This window comes from Elgaria multicarinata, chromosome 5, assembly GCF_023053635.1.
Source record: "Elgaria multicarinata webbii isolate HBS135686 ecotype San Diego chromosome 5, rElgMul1.1.pri, whole genome shotgun sequence".
NCBI lineage: Eukaryota > Metazoa > Chordata > Lepidosauria > Squamata > Anguidae > Elgaria > Elgaria multicarinata.
The window spans coordinates 102,189,971-102,204,651 of record NC_086175.1 but is presented as its reverse complement, the minus strand read 5'-3'; positions in this window follow the sequence as shown (position 1 = coordinate 102,204,651).

Sequence of the window (14,681 nt, the reverse complement as noted above, 5' to 3'; positions counted from 1 at the left end):
TCCATTATAAATTTTAGGAACTATAAAAAGCCAGAATGCCAAGGATCTTTTTGCACAACATGTTCATTCAAAACAATTTTAAAAATTTTTGCTGCACACAACCTTAATATTTCAAGTTTTTTTGACAATATGTACTTCTTTCTTAGGATTTGGAGATTCTCTGATGAGGATTTTTAGTTCTGTAGATATGTTCTTCTTGTCACGTTGCATTGGAAGTAGTTTCAACAGATACATGTTGGATGCACCACCCCAGTATTACATAAACACAGCCTATCTGTATACAACTCCTGTATCAGGAAAGTGATGACCACAATCTTTGGGATGCATCCAGATATAGGCTTGTGCAACTGACGCAAGTTCTCCCGCTGTCTGAGGCGAGACAGAACCTGTGCATCCACCACATTGAAGCCCTATCCCTTTCCACTACTGCATAGTGCCCCCTTATTTCCACCACATTGCGCCCCCTGTTCTCTTTCCTGTGTCACATGCCCTCTTACTTTAACCACCATGAACCACATGGCCAGAGGAAGCAGCCGGCATGGCTCTTCAAAGAGCTGGCCAGGCTGAAATGCCCGGCTCTGAGGGGGGCTTTCCTCAGAGCCAGGCATAGAAAGGTGTCCTAACAGTTCGCCTGCACACATGTGTAATTGTGTACATCCTTTAAGATACGCATTCATTAAAGCACCTTTTAACTTTGGCAACAGGCTGTCTGGCAGGACGAACCCAGTGACTCTCTCCAACACACACACATACACACACACACATTTGTTCAAGAACAGGAGAATTTATTAAACGCAAGCCAGGACTTAACATGTACAATCATTAATTTGGTATACATGTGATAGAGCGTTCATGAATCAAAACAAGCCAATCATATACAAATATGCAAGAAACCCTTAGAGAATTGGATTGCAGGGATCAGGCCAGGCTGATCAGGGAAGGGCTTGTGATTGTGAAGAAGTTCAGAGGTGGGGATTAAGTAAATCTGAGTCCCTAGCACACTTTGGAAGGAAAAAGGAAAGGTGTGGGGTGAGCTTGTAAGAGTTGGGAGGAAAGAAAAGGGCTTGAGGAGGTTTTTCCTACATAGGGCAGTGTCCTGATGCACGGTCGCAAATCACAAAGCAAGACAGGGTAGGTGGTGATTATATTAAGTATTGTTTTAATGCAAATTCTCATAACCCTCTTGGAATCCTGGGGCAATATTGATTCCATGATAAAATTGCTCTTTGTGTTGAGCCAAAATGTATTTTATCAAATCTGCAACTCTTCGACCTTATGGGAATGGCCCCATATTTTGGCACAATGAAATAGGCAGAACAGAAGCTCCACATTAAATGCTCATCCAATAAGAAACAATTCTGCATCACTAGTTCCAATGAAAAGGGAGTGTGATAATGTGTGACATGTTTGAGTTTGTACTTGTGTGTATACTTAAGTTTATAGTGTGGGCTTGTGAATTGTTTTATGTAAGCTTCCTGTTGTATTGCAAGAATCTTAAGACACCAGAGACATCTTCTTAAACACTCCTTTATTCTCGGCCTAGACTGCAACTGCAACTTTAACAAACACACTCCAATCTTCCTGACTCTCACCCCTTTACTTCCTCTTCCTCTCAGCTCCCCTCCATGCCTCTCCTACAACTCCCATTCGCCTGTGGATAATAAACTGATGAACGTCTGTGTTTAATATTCCTTTCTGACTGGAAAGTTTCCAACTCTACAGAAGTAAATTGGGTGCCATTATCAGAGATCAGTTCCTTTGGATCTCCTTCTCTACTGAAAACTGAAGAGAGGAACTTGATAACTGTAGCAGAAGTAGCATTTGGAGTAAAAGCCACTTCAGGCCATTTACTGAAGTAGTCTATAAGGGTAATGGCATAACGTCAATCAGCAGGGCCCTTTTCAAATGGTCCCACAATGTCAATGGCCAGCTTCTCCCAGGCTGAATCAGGCAGTGGAACAGGCTATAGTGGAGGGACATGCGTGGTTGCTGTCTTGCCATGAAGTTGGCAAGTCACACAAGATTTTATAGCAGCCTCCACCTGCATATCCATTCCAGGCCACCAATATAAATCACGCAGTCATTGCTTGGTTCGTACAATCCCTTGATGTGTATCATGGGCTAGTTGTATCAGTTTTGCTTGTAATTCTGGTGGAACAATGAGACGATGAGTACCCCAGATCACTAAACATTCATATAAGGACAATTCCTCATGAATCTTATAGAAAGGCAACAGGGTCTGATCCACATTACGCACATTGTGTGGCCATTTCCCCATGAGGTAATCCCGTAGTTTGCATTGCACTGGACAGGACAAGCAAGCAGCTTTAAATTGCTCCTTTGAAATCGCTGCCAGAGCAGATGCAATGGATGCAATCACCTCTGTGTCCTCATCTTGTTCACTCTCTAAGGATGGCAAAGGTAGCTGGGATAAACAGTCTGCAGTAATGTTCTCAGTGCCAGGTCTGTACTCCATTTTGTATGTAAAAGCTAACAATTTAGCAGACCATCTGGTAATTCTCATTCCTGCCCTCCCCAAACCTTTAGTTGTAAGCAAGGTTGTCAATGGATTATGATCAGTACGCAATGTGAATGAACGACCCCATAGATATGTCCGCCATTTCTCTGTAGCCCATACACATGCCAGTGCTTCCTTTTCAACTGTAGAATATGATCTTTCTGCCCCTTGTAATGTTCTGGATGCAAAAGCAACTGTCTTTTCAATGTTGTCTCCATGGATTTGGGTAAGTACAGCCCCAAGACCATAGTCAGAGGCATCAGTGATTTCACTTTCTCAAAGCTGGTTTGTGCAGCCAATGTCCACATCCAGGGTGTAGTTCCATGAAGCAACTGACGTAGTGGTTCTACTACAGATGCATAATCTGGCACAAATTTTGCATACCAAGATGTAAGGCCTAAGAAGGAGCGCAGTGTTTGGATATCTTTAGGTGGGGGGGGGGGCTTCTGTAACTGCCTTGACATGGTCAGGATCAGGTTTCAATCCATTTTGTGATATAATATGTCCAAGGAAAGGTAACTCCTTGTTTCTGTCCCCGCTGGCCAAATTTATAGCGTTCTGCCACAATATTAACTTTAGGCACAAAAAAGTTCTTTAAAGCAGCCAAAGCTGTCTCATATTTATGATCCACAACAGGTAAATGATAGAAGATTCTCTGAGCTTCTGCTCCCAAGCAGTGGATGAGTAATGCATGCTTCCTTGCCTCTGGAAGCTCCCCATCATGAATAGCCAGCACATAGGTATCAAACATTCTAATCCAAGAAGTAAAGGGAATCACTGGCTCACCCGGAGTTTGTAGGAAAGGTGATGGGGGAGTCAAAGGTAGAAGAGCCATCTCACCTTCGTCGCCAATTTGTTGTATTGCAAGAATCTTAAGACACCAGAGACATCTTCTTAAACACTCCTTTATTCTCGGCCTAGACTGCAACTGCAACTCTAACAAACACACTCCAATCTTCCTGACTCCACCCCTTTACTTCCTCTTCCTCTCAGCTCCCCTCCATGCCTCTCCTACAACTCCCAACATGCAATTCACCTACCACAATACCACACTTCCATTACTTTTTCTTCTCTTCTAATCATTGGCTTTTCTATTTCAGCAGGTTTTGTCTAGGTTTTGTGTATTGCTGCAATTATCTATTACTTGTTGACCCAATATCAGAGAGGTTTATGCTGCCATAATACTGGAAAAGGCCGCCAGGATTCCTTTTCCAGTAAGCAGAATAACTGAAGCAGCGCAAATAGTTCAGAAAAAAATCGGTAACAAGCAATTCTACTGTGCTACTGAACCAAGTAATCAATCAGCATAAATCCAGAGAGGCAGAAAGACACTGTAAATGTGGTGGTCACAGACATCACAGTACAGCAGGGTGGACAACTTCTAGAGGTTCAGGATTCCACTGGGGACCACACATCTGCCACTGAAATTCAGCAGTGCAGCAGTGGCAAAAAGGAAAGATGGCTCTTTTTAAAAGTGAAAACGCACAGTTTGCTGCCAAATTTCAGCAATGCATCAGGGCTGGCTGGGAAAAGAGGCTATTTTTAAAATTAAAAAATCACCTTCTTTTTGCCACTACCACACCACCTGGACCCCGTCTATACGACAACAGGATTGCTCCTCATTGAATATAAACCCGAATTTTCACTGATTCTAATCTAGGGAACGAGCATTGCACTGCACTAGCAACAGCAATTTATCTCCTGATATATTTTTTTGAAGTGCAGTTATTAATGTGCACATGCACACATACGCACATACGATGATACGGAGCACAGACAAGCAAAGCTATAAATTTTATCAGTGGAGCTCCAAGGGGGAGGGGGAGAAGCAGCAGAGGAGGATGTAAGAGGGGGGAAAGCAGCGCATTGCAAAGGACAACCCTCCAAAAAGAAAAGGTTTCCCAAAGACAGCAGAAGCGCAGGGCGCGGCTGGAGAGGCGGTCAGCACAGGGGGATGTAGCATTTAAACACACTGAGCTTTTTTCCAATGAGTGAGAGGGGGACTGAACACATCTCCTCCCTCTGGCTGCCCATCCCCCCATTTGTTTTAATATTATAAGCTCTATCTGCAGAGCTCTGCAGAATCATATAATTCAAAATGAAAACAGCATGAAGAAACAAGAGAGACAGAGGAGGACGCGATAGGTAGGAAGGTGGGAAACTGGTCAATCACTTTGTCCTGCCCTCAAAGCTACGCCCACATGTCAAAATGCAATTTAACTCCCCCAATGACACATAACTATAATGCGGTGCAAACTCGGACGTTGATCCAAAAGTCGCAGTAAATCGCAACTACAAATATGCGCATTATCGCATTAAAAATAACGCGAATGGACAGCTGCGTCATGTGTCCTGAAACGCGAATCTGCACATTTAGGTCAGAGTAAAGAACCCATATAGACATCTTCCTGAATTTAGTGGCAAACCACAGCCTTTTGCTTTTTAAACACCTTTTTGTTTCCTGGGGCAGCAGGGTATTGGGGAGATGTAAAAAAGGGCTGGGGAAGGGGGCATGCAACTTTCCAGTGGTCTACCCCTGCAGTACTGGAAAAGACCAGAGTTCAAGGGCCTGACCCAGGGCAGAAAATTTATTCCATTGATCAGCACATACCCACACTATACATTAATTTCCCTACAAATAATACATATAATCCAGAGCAACCTACACTACAACAGGTTTCAATTTCCAAGTTAATATGCAGTCCACAGCCCATTGAGCAACCCTAGTAAAACCTGTAGCATTGCCCTAGATTAAAAGGATTGTGGTTTGCTGGGGATTACAAATAGATAAATATGCCATTTCTTTAAGAAAAGCCAGGCACTAGGAACAAATGATATAGACAGCTTGTAAAGTCTCATCATCTGATAAGCATCTGTGAGACTTCATCATTAGATAAGCATTTGGCAGTTTAAATGTTATTACTCCAGCTCCATCCTGTAGGTGAACTGAATTATCTACATTTTTACCATCCTACAATGGCTCCTAATATCATTTCATTAATTATATGTTTTCTTGGATTGACCAGTATTCTTTCTCCTGTTATTTCCCTTCTATAGCTTTTAATTTTGCAATTGTCTATTACTGTTTATCAGTTAACTGTTATTTGATATCATTAAGATAGTGAGGATAGTACCTTAACTTTATGAAATAGTTTGCTAATGGGAATTATTATTATTATTATTATTATTATTATTATTATTATTATTATTATTATTACTACTACTACTACTACTATTTCTTACCCACCACTTTCTCTGGATCAAGGCGGGGAACAAAACTGAATACAAAAATATAAAATACATAAAACTCATTAAAAACATAAAACGTTATTAAAATCTTTTAAGACATTTTAAAATTCGACGTGGTAGGCCTGCCGGAAGAGATCCGTCTTTATAGCTTTTTTTAAATTCAGAAAGACTATTAAGGCGGTGGATCTCTCCCGCAGGCCATTCCACAGTCTGGGAGTGGCAGAAGAGAAGGTCCTCTGGGTAATGGTTGTCAGTTGTAAATTCTTCCCAGAAGACTGGAGTGTGCGGGGTGGATTGTACAGGAGAAGGCAATCCTGCAGATAACCTGGACCCAAACCATGTAGGGCTTTATAGGTAATAACCAACACTTTATACTTCGCCTGGAAACTCATTGGCAGCCAGTGAAGTGATTTTAGAGTTGTTGTACTATGATCACCCCTAGGTGTACCAGTCACCAACCTGGCTGCCATATAACTAGTTGAAGTTTCCAGACTAGGCACAAAAGTAGCCCTATGTACAGCGCATTGCAGAAGTCGAGCCTCGAAGTTACCAGCGCGTGCACTACCGTCTTTAGGGAAGATTCCTATACCTTATAAAATCATGTTTCCTTTCATTTGAATGACAATTTTAATCATTCAAATGACTGAAATTGTAGCTGTGTTGATTCTACTACAACACTAAGAAATGTAGAACGACTAGTAGTTCAAAAGCTCACTTGTACTTGTTTCTTCAGACAGGAGACTCCAGGGAACATTTATTTGAGTTGTTCCCAACCTCCCCTCCCTTCCCCTGGGTAATGTTTGTAGAAATGAGGATTTTTTAAAAAGGTGTCAACAGTGGCCTATGCTTCATAAACAGAATCCACCATTTTAGTTCATATGCAAATATCTTGGCTGTGTGGCAGTCGATTTTTCCCTAGCCAAGAGCAAAGCTGCTTCTCATGAATGCAAGAGGTTTACCCTTATGAATTTCCAGTGGGTTTCTTTATTCACATTGTAGAATCAAACATCAATGGATTGCTGTATTTTAGTGGGAGCTCTCTCATCATGCTGTTTATTGCTATCATCACCTTAAACGAGGCCAAGGTTTGGCTCTTTTTGACAGTCAAACATTTCTTTCAGAATGGAAGACCTTACAAATACTATGTAGATTCCATCTGAATAAGAAAATGCACACCCTGAAAAGTTTTTAACCTAAAAACCCCAAAAAAACCATTAACATGAGCAATAACGGTAGAAACTGGGAATGAGCATGAGAGGAAACGTCAGAAGAATGAGTACTTAAATAGGGCAAGCTCTTTATACAGTTTTTTTTAGTCACTTTTAAATAAACCCCAGTACATGAATAAATTAGATAAATATCACAAGTCTCCACTGACCATCTGCCTAGCTGTTATTGTTTGCCATTTTCCCTGACTCTCAATGGTAGAACCTGAATCTTGAAAAAAAATATAAGAAGATGTAGCAACCTCATATATTAGTTGAGTTCTTCAAATATGCTGTAACTGTGCTGAAACCCAACCCTTCCAAGCAAGCACGTTTTGGGGCACAGGCACCATTACAAGAACCATTTTTATGCCTTTATATAGTTCTTAGCATTAATGAGACAACCCTGAAATTATGATGGCAGTGCACACTTTAAGGAACCTTTAAAAGCAACCATTATGGACATATTTGTTGACTATAAGCTCCTTTGATTTGGACATGCCCTCTTGCCATTCAAGCATTGCAAAACAAACAGTAACATGGTCAAAGCTGCTAGGAAAGCATCTTCCATCCAGGAGCTACTGAAATTAATGAGGCAGAGAAAACAGGCATAAAAGAATATGAAGGGGGAATGATTAAGAAAAGTGCAAGTATTGTTGTTTCAAAGCTGCCTCGTGGGCCCTTTGAGTGGAAAAGGGAGGAAGTAAAAATACATAAAACAAGCTCAAATTCCATGTGTAGAGGCTGAGAGTGAAGGACTAGAGAGACAACTGCCTAAGGGTTATGAAAAGATTAAAAAGCACAGTGGGTGCACTTTTGAAGCCTTTAGTGCATACACATATGCATACAGACAAAGTCTTTTTGCATCGATTTCCCTTTGGTTCCTGAGAGACCACAACATCACAAATAAGTATTGGCATCAGATGTTCACATCAGCAATACAGCCTGCATGAATGGGTTCCTAATTCCCAATGTGGAGGAAATGGGCACATCATGCTCTGTGTGCTTTCTGTGCTTCCCAATGAGCTGTCATGCAGACACGGCCTAGAAAGGACCAGGAGTTGCACCAGGCAGAGAAGGGGGAACTGGGCACATGAATATGAAAGGCTCAATGGGATGCAGCGTTGTCGTTTAGCAGGATGGGGATTTACCTGGACATTTCATAGACATCACAGCTTTTGCTAAATATGCTCCATTAGATGCATTAGAGGACTATTAGAAGTAAATATCCCATTTGCACTGAAGGTTTAAAGGCGGCTGTAGTTGGATCATACCAGCTGCTTTTAATGAAGCAAAGGAAAGTGGTGATTGAAAAACTGCCCTTTGCTATGCTGGTTATAGAGAAATGCAAACTGGATTCTGTTCTTGGTTCTGGCACAGCTTTCCTGCTTGATTTAGGATAATAAATACTTTGAGTCCCATTCCATCTCATCTCCTTCAACTGCCATCTAAATATGACAACACAGCTGAGAACCCCAATTCTGCAAATCCTGATTCTTTGGAATTCTGCACCTGCCTTCCTAAGTCTTGTAATAATAAAACTGCAGTATTTTCATTGGAAGGATTTTCCAATAGGTTATAAAGATAAGACTATAACCATTACATCTTCTCTTTTATCTTTACTTCCAACTAGAGTTTGTCTTGCTCCATCAGAATGCATGCAAAATTGCATATTATTTTGTTGCTGTTTGTAAAGGACCCCATTGCACCTGTTATTATTATTATTTATTTATATAAAAAATAATAAACCTGTTTCCACAAATATCTAATTGGAAATCCTACTCCTCTTGTATCACACTCCTTTGAGGATGGGGATTTTCCTGGACAGACTTGATCTTGATCAGGCCAAGCCTTGATGACGCTCAAAACTGGTTGCTCCAAAAAAGCACACAACATCATCCAACATTTTCTTTCTTTGCTTGGCACAAGGAAGTATGTTCTGTGGGAGTATTAGCCTGCTCCTCAGTTACAAGCATCTTGTGTTAAGAATTAAACTGTCTGCTCAGATTTTGTTACTAACACTATGGGAAATGGACTGACATCTTTGACAGCTCCTGTTCCTATTAATTCATGGAGCATGTACAATGCTGGCAATTAAAAAATTTAGCCATGCTGTTCACCTTGTACATTGTCCTTGTGAGAGTTACTCTGGAGAGAGAATAGTTCCAGCCTCGCTGCCTATTTGTGCCATTCATTTTGGCATGAATGTTTCTACAGAAAATAAACCCATCTAGCTTAATTAGTGATGCTAGACAGTGCTGCGGTGGTAGCTGGAGCAATAAGTAATCCACCCTTAGAATTCAAGTTAGGGGTGGAAAATAAACTAAAAAACAAAAACATATTCCCAAATCTAGGCTGCGTTTTGAACTTAAAAAACTTGTGGAGGGGTTGCAGCTCAGTGGCAGAGCACCTGCCTTGCATACAGAAGGTCCCAGGTTTGATCCACAGCATCAATAGGCAGGGCAGCAAAAATTCCTGCCTGAAACCCTGGAGAGCTGCTGCCAGTCAGTATCAACAATATTGGGCTAGATGGGCCAGAGATCTGACTCAATATAAGGCAGCTTCCTATGTTCCTATGATTTCACATTTGCCATTCATCTTCTGAACCATGATATCACTGAAGTTGCTTTAATTTGCTCCCTGCTTAGTCCCATGTAAACTGCCAACAAACTCCCCCGTGCCCCATTTTTGGCGTGGTGATTTTCTAGTTTCCTTTCTCAGTTTTCCTGACTTCAGGTTTTTCAGAGTGATTATTCTAGGATATACCTGTTCATATACATAACTTGTGCAACCTCTAAATAGTCTGTCACATTATTCTCCCGCTATTGACTCTCCAAACTGTCAATGTCAATCAAAATTCTTGATGTGTCTGTTGGAGCAAAAACGCACAAACTTTCTTTAAAGCTAGTACACTTTGTTCAGTACACTAAGTACAGTACTTACTGCAGTACTTGAACATCTGTGCTGATAACAAAAGAAAAGAAAAAAACCCAGATGGGTTTAAAGCCTGCTCATCTATTTTATAGCACATAATTCTCACACAGAAGTGTAAGGTCTGGTGTTATAAGCTAGAAGAATGGAATAATGTATTACATTTCAAATGACGGTACCATACAACACTGCCCCTTTCTCTCTTATCTGTACTAGTTCTTGATCAAGCACTTTCCTTCATACTTTCGCCCATTCTGATTTAAAATGTAAGGCTACCAGACATGGACCATGCACCTGAGTATTCTGTACAACTGGTAGCACATTGCTGGTGAAAATTAATCTTTATAATAGTGATTGTAGTAGTAGAAACATGCCATTTGGTAAAGGCAAGGAAATCACAAGGCAAAACATTTTCAAGCTTCTGAGATAGGCTGCTCTTCCACCATGGCTTGATTTTACTCTGACATAGCAATATTTTATCTCAAAGAAACAATTACATTGTTGTGAATTGGGGTGGATGAATCAGTTGATATCCCGTGAACGTATTTGCAGATATTCATCATAAATCTGTTCCATTCAATTTTTGCATCAGTCTGCAATTTTTTAAAAACACATCAACAACACACAAAAAATCACATTTCTTTTTTAATGCAATTTCTCCTAAAATGCACGTTTTGTACATTTCCTAATATATGCAGTTTTGTCTGAGGTTTTTGAGCTGAGGACTGTCTCACAAAATGTGTAGAAATTTGTGCAAACTGAAGTATAACTGTGTCCCAATCCTCATATTAGTCTGGGAAGTACAAATTAGGTTGGTTCATTTATAAACGCGGAACAAATGAAATTCTTCCCCATCTCAAGTTGTTGGATCCTACTGTGGTTTAGGCTAAAGTACTATATCCAGCTGCCTGGCAATAAGCCCCATAGAATTCAATAGGACTTACTGTTTTTTAGACATGTCGAGGAATACACTGTTACTGTGAGAAGGCAGGGTTCAAGTCCTTGCTGAGATATGACACTTCCTTGGTTGCAAGCAGTCTTGGACAAGACACTATTTCAGTCTGTATTACTATATATCTTATCCACAGCAAAGAAATATTCTCACATTATACAATGACCCTGTTCAGAAGACACACTAAGCCAAGGTGGGTAAGCATTTTGAGCTAAACATTATGGCTTATTGTTGGGAGCGAACCATGATTTAGTGTGTCGTGTGAATCATCCCTAACCATGGTGGCTACATAACTACAGTTTAAACACACTCACAAACCATTTGCTGCAAAAGGGTTAGCGGCCTAACCATAGTTAGCATGTTGTTTGAACAGGCCCAGGATGAGGTGTAAACTGAGGTAGTACAGTTCGCATAGCACCACTAACCTGCACATAGGGCTCATCTTTTTGAATGCTCCATAAAATGTTCCCTGCAAGAAGTAAATGGGCTACATCAGGAAGGGGTCTACACTGAGCCTTTCTTGCCTATATGCTAGCTTACTCCATGAAAGGATTTTTATCTTTTTACACAGAGGAACAGTCAGAAATGTGACACAAAGACGCGTCTAGAATTCAACTCCCACAGTCTAATATCTTATTTTGCATAATGTGTAAAGTCTTCGAAATTCTTGCATACTTTCAATTAAGTAGCTGCAAATGGTTTCTATTCCTTGTTTTTATTAACTCTCCCTTATTAGTATATAATTTAAAAGAATTGTGCAATATTTACTTTTTGATCAATACTTTAAAAATTTAATTTAAACTACCTATATTTAGCCAATTCTTAACTGCACATGAGAACTTTTGGCACAATCCATTTTTGCATAATAGATGCACATTTGTTACTTATTGGTTATTCACAGTCCATGCATCTTCCTCTTGAGGCTGTGCATCTGTTTCAGGCATTTTCTGAATACTGGATGTACTCTATTTTGTATAAAGGAAGCAGAAAACTTTTCTTAGAGGATGCAGTGTTATAATTGTGATTGTGTATGGGAAATGGTTACACGAGTGTCCCAGGTACTTACTTAGTTTTATCTGTGAGATCCTTAGTGATGAGCAGTTCATCTCCCCATGTTCTTGCAGTTTTGAGAACATCTAAATCCCAACTCCAACGTCTAAATTTTGCTTTTTGTTTCAAAAGGGGCAAGGAGTAGCAAACATACCACATACCACCCACTGCCCTAGCATTTAAGGACAATTTCTTATTTATTTTTTCTTATGGTACTCAGGTGGCTGTACTATCTGCCTCATCTATCCATATTTTTTAAAAATATGGTCTTGACATCACCTTGGGCAAAGCTATCCCCAACTCAAATATTTCATAGGATAGTCATTAGCACTGTAGATTAGAGCTTGTAGAAATATCAAGTATGGTTGTGTTGCACTTTCTTTGACTGTGCAAAAAGGCAATAGATTGCTGACCTGAGGTAGGATGAAACATCACCTGCAATTTACATGCAGTTTGATGCTGGAAAGGAAATTTTGCTCAGGATTCCACTCTTTCATAAAGTGTTACAAAAATCTAAAGACAAACTCTCCAAATCCAATACTGAAATCCATATGAAATTATAATCCGACTTTCAGAGGTGGGGAAATTATCTTGCTTTCACTAACAAGTTTTTTTAAAAGTGCCCCATTATGTCTGTAGCTTGGATATTTGTTCGGCGTTTCAGATAGAACTTTTCTTTGTGAGGTCACCCTTTAAAATACCATGGAAACTAATCTGAATCATACTTGAAAGCATAAAGAACTGATTGAGAATTGATCAGAATTCAGCTCTCAGAATGGATTGAAACCAGAGCCCACCTCCGCACGATTTTAACTTGCAGTCCCATGCAGTCTGTAAAAATCAGTCCTAATGTTTCACTCTCTAGCCCATTCTTCATTGTGACTGCTATTTCCCCCCTAAGAAAATTTAATGTTTCAAATTTGTATTCTGCATGACATTCCAGCAAATGGATTTTAAAACTGTCAACACGCAGACAGAGTGAATAAGACAAAGACGACAGGCGTTCAGCTATTTCAATATCTGAGAGGCACAGACTAGCAGAAAGAACAAGCAGTATATAAGAGAGGCTGACAAAGTTGGAGGAAAGGCAGTGAGATGATGATGTAGAACTAGAATCCAAAGGCAAACGGGGTGGGGGGGAGATTCAGAGGAACAGCAGCTTATTCTTTCAGCACCAAGGACAGAGACACAAAGCAGCTGGTCTCCAGGAGCCTGCAAAGATCTTCACAAAACCATCTGGGAAATGTATGGATATTAAACCAGGTCCAACGGGGACACCATGATGTGAAGGCACTCCTAACAAATTGTGATGTCACTGTCTTTACTTTGGAAGCAAACTTGAGTGGTATGTTGTTTTTTTCCTCTTTCCTTTACATAGTTGTGGTGTCCTAGGAAGGGCAAAGTTTGAGTTGCCTGAGGCATGTGGTTTCAGAGCTGCATGAATGTAGTATGTTCTCCATATCCTTCCAGAGCTGAATCAGACTGACAAGGGGTAAGTTGCTGTTTCCCTCTTTTGCACAGTAGTTCTGTCTTAAGATTTTCTGCTTTTATGTTATGCTCTATGCAAATCTTTAATAACATATAAGAACCTGAAAGAAAACCCAGGTGCATAAAATGCAGTATGTGAAGACTGTGGACTACCTATAGAGGTGGAGGGGGTACTGTATTCCATGTTACTTAGAGGGCAGGATGGTGGGAGCAAAGCCCAACTGTCTGGTTCTTTCTTAATGTTTTTTCTTTCTTAATCAAGGGAAGGTGGGTCTTTTAAATGCTTTCCTCTCTCTAGGCTTATACCACCTGTAAGGATTTTTTTAAAAGACACGTGGGAGGGAAGGTGATGTTTTTCATGTACAGCTGGCAGAGTAGATCTGATAATGCTGAGGTAATTTTGCTTTGAATCTCTGAATTTTAATGCAGCTGTAAAAGGGGGTCTCTGTTTGAAAGTACTATATATTAAGAGTGACAGTTTTCTAAGCAGAAATACACACACTGAATCTGAGGAGGAAAAGAAAGCAGAGTTTTATGTATTATGCTATATTTTAATTAAATGAATTTTGTGGAATTTGAATATAGAGGACCCCAGAATGCTGACATTCAAAATTGTTACATGTTATGTTCATTGAGCATACACAAATTTGTGCATGTATATGTAAATATGTGTGTGCGTGTTAAAAGCACATACACATCTTTCAAACAGTACATATAATTTGAAATCATCCAGTGCTGATGAGAACACTAACTTTTGAGATAAGGTGATTCCATTTGTATTTTTCCTGTGCAATAGGGAGATAAAATGCTGCCATTGAAAGGACATAAAAGAACATGGGGGGAATGATCAAAAGAGTAGATCAGGAGAAGAAATGCAGAAGAGTAAATGAAAGAAACTGGGCAAAGGTGGAAAAGAGAATAGGGAGTATCAGAAAAACATAGATATGATCCCAAATGGCTGTGTGATAACTACTATTCTATCAACCACATTGTAGAGCAGTGAACTTTAAAGTTCCACAGTTGAGCTGAAGAATTGTTCTTTGCAACTCTAAAGCTTGCTACCCTACTGGCACAGTTTTCCAATTTTAAAAAAAGCATGTTTGGAATAATTTTGGTTTCTTGTGGTTTGTTTTGGGAAACAGCAAGTGGAAATTATGCATGTACAGCAGGGAACATGATTACAGCCAATGTAATTCAGTAGTTATATGATGCCAAAGGTAGATGCTGTAAAGCACGCTGGGGAGGTTGCTGTTTCAATTAGGAAAATATCACAGAGCTGAAAAGCAGT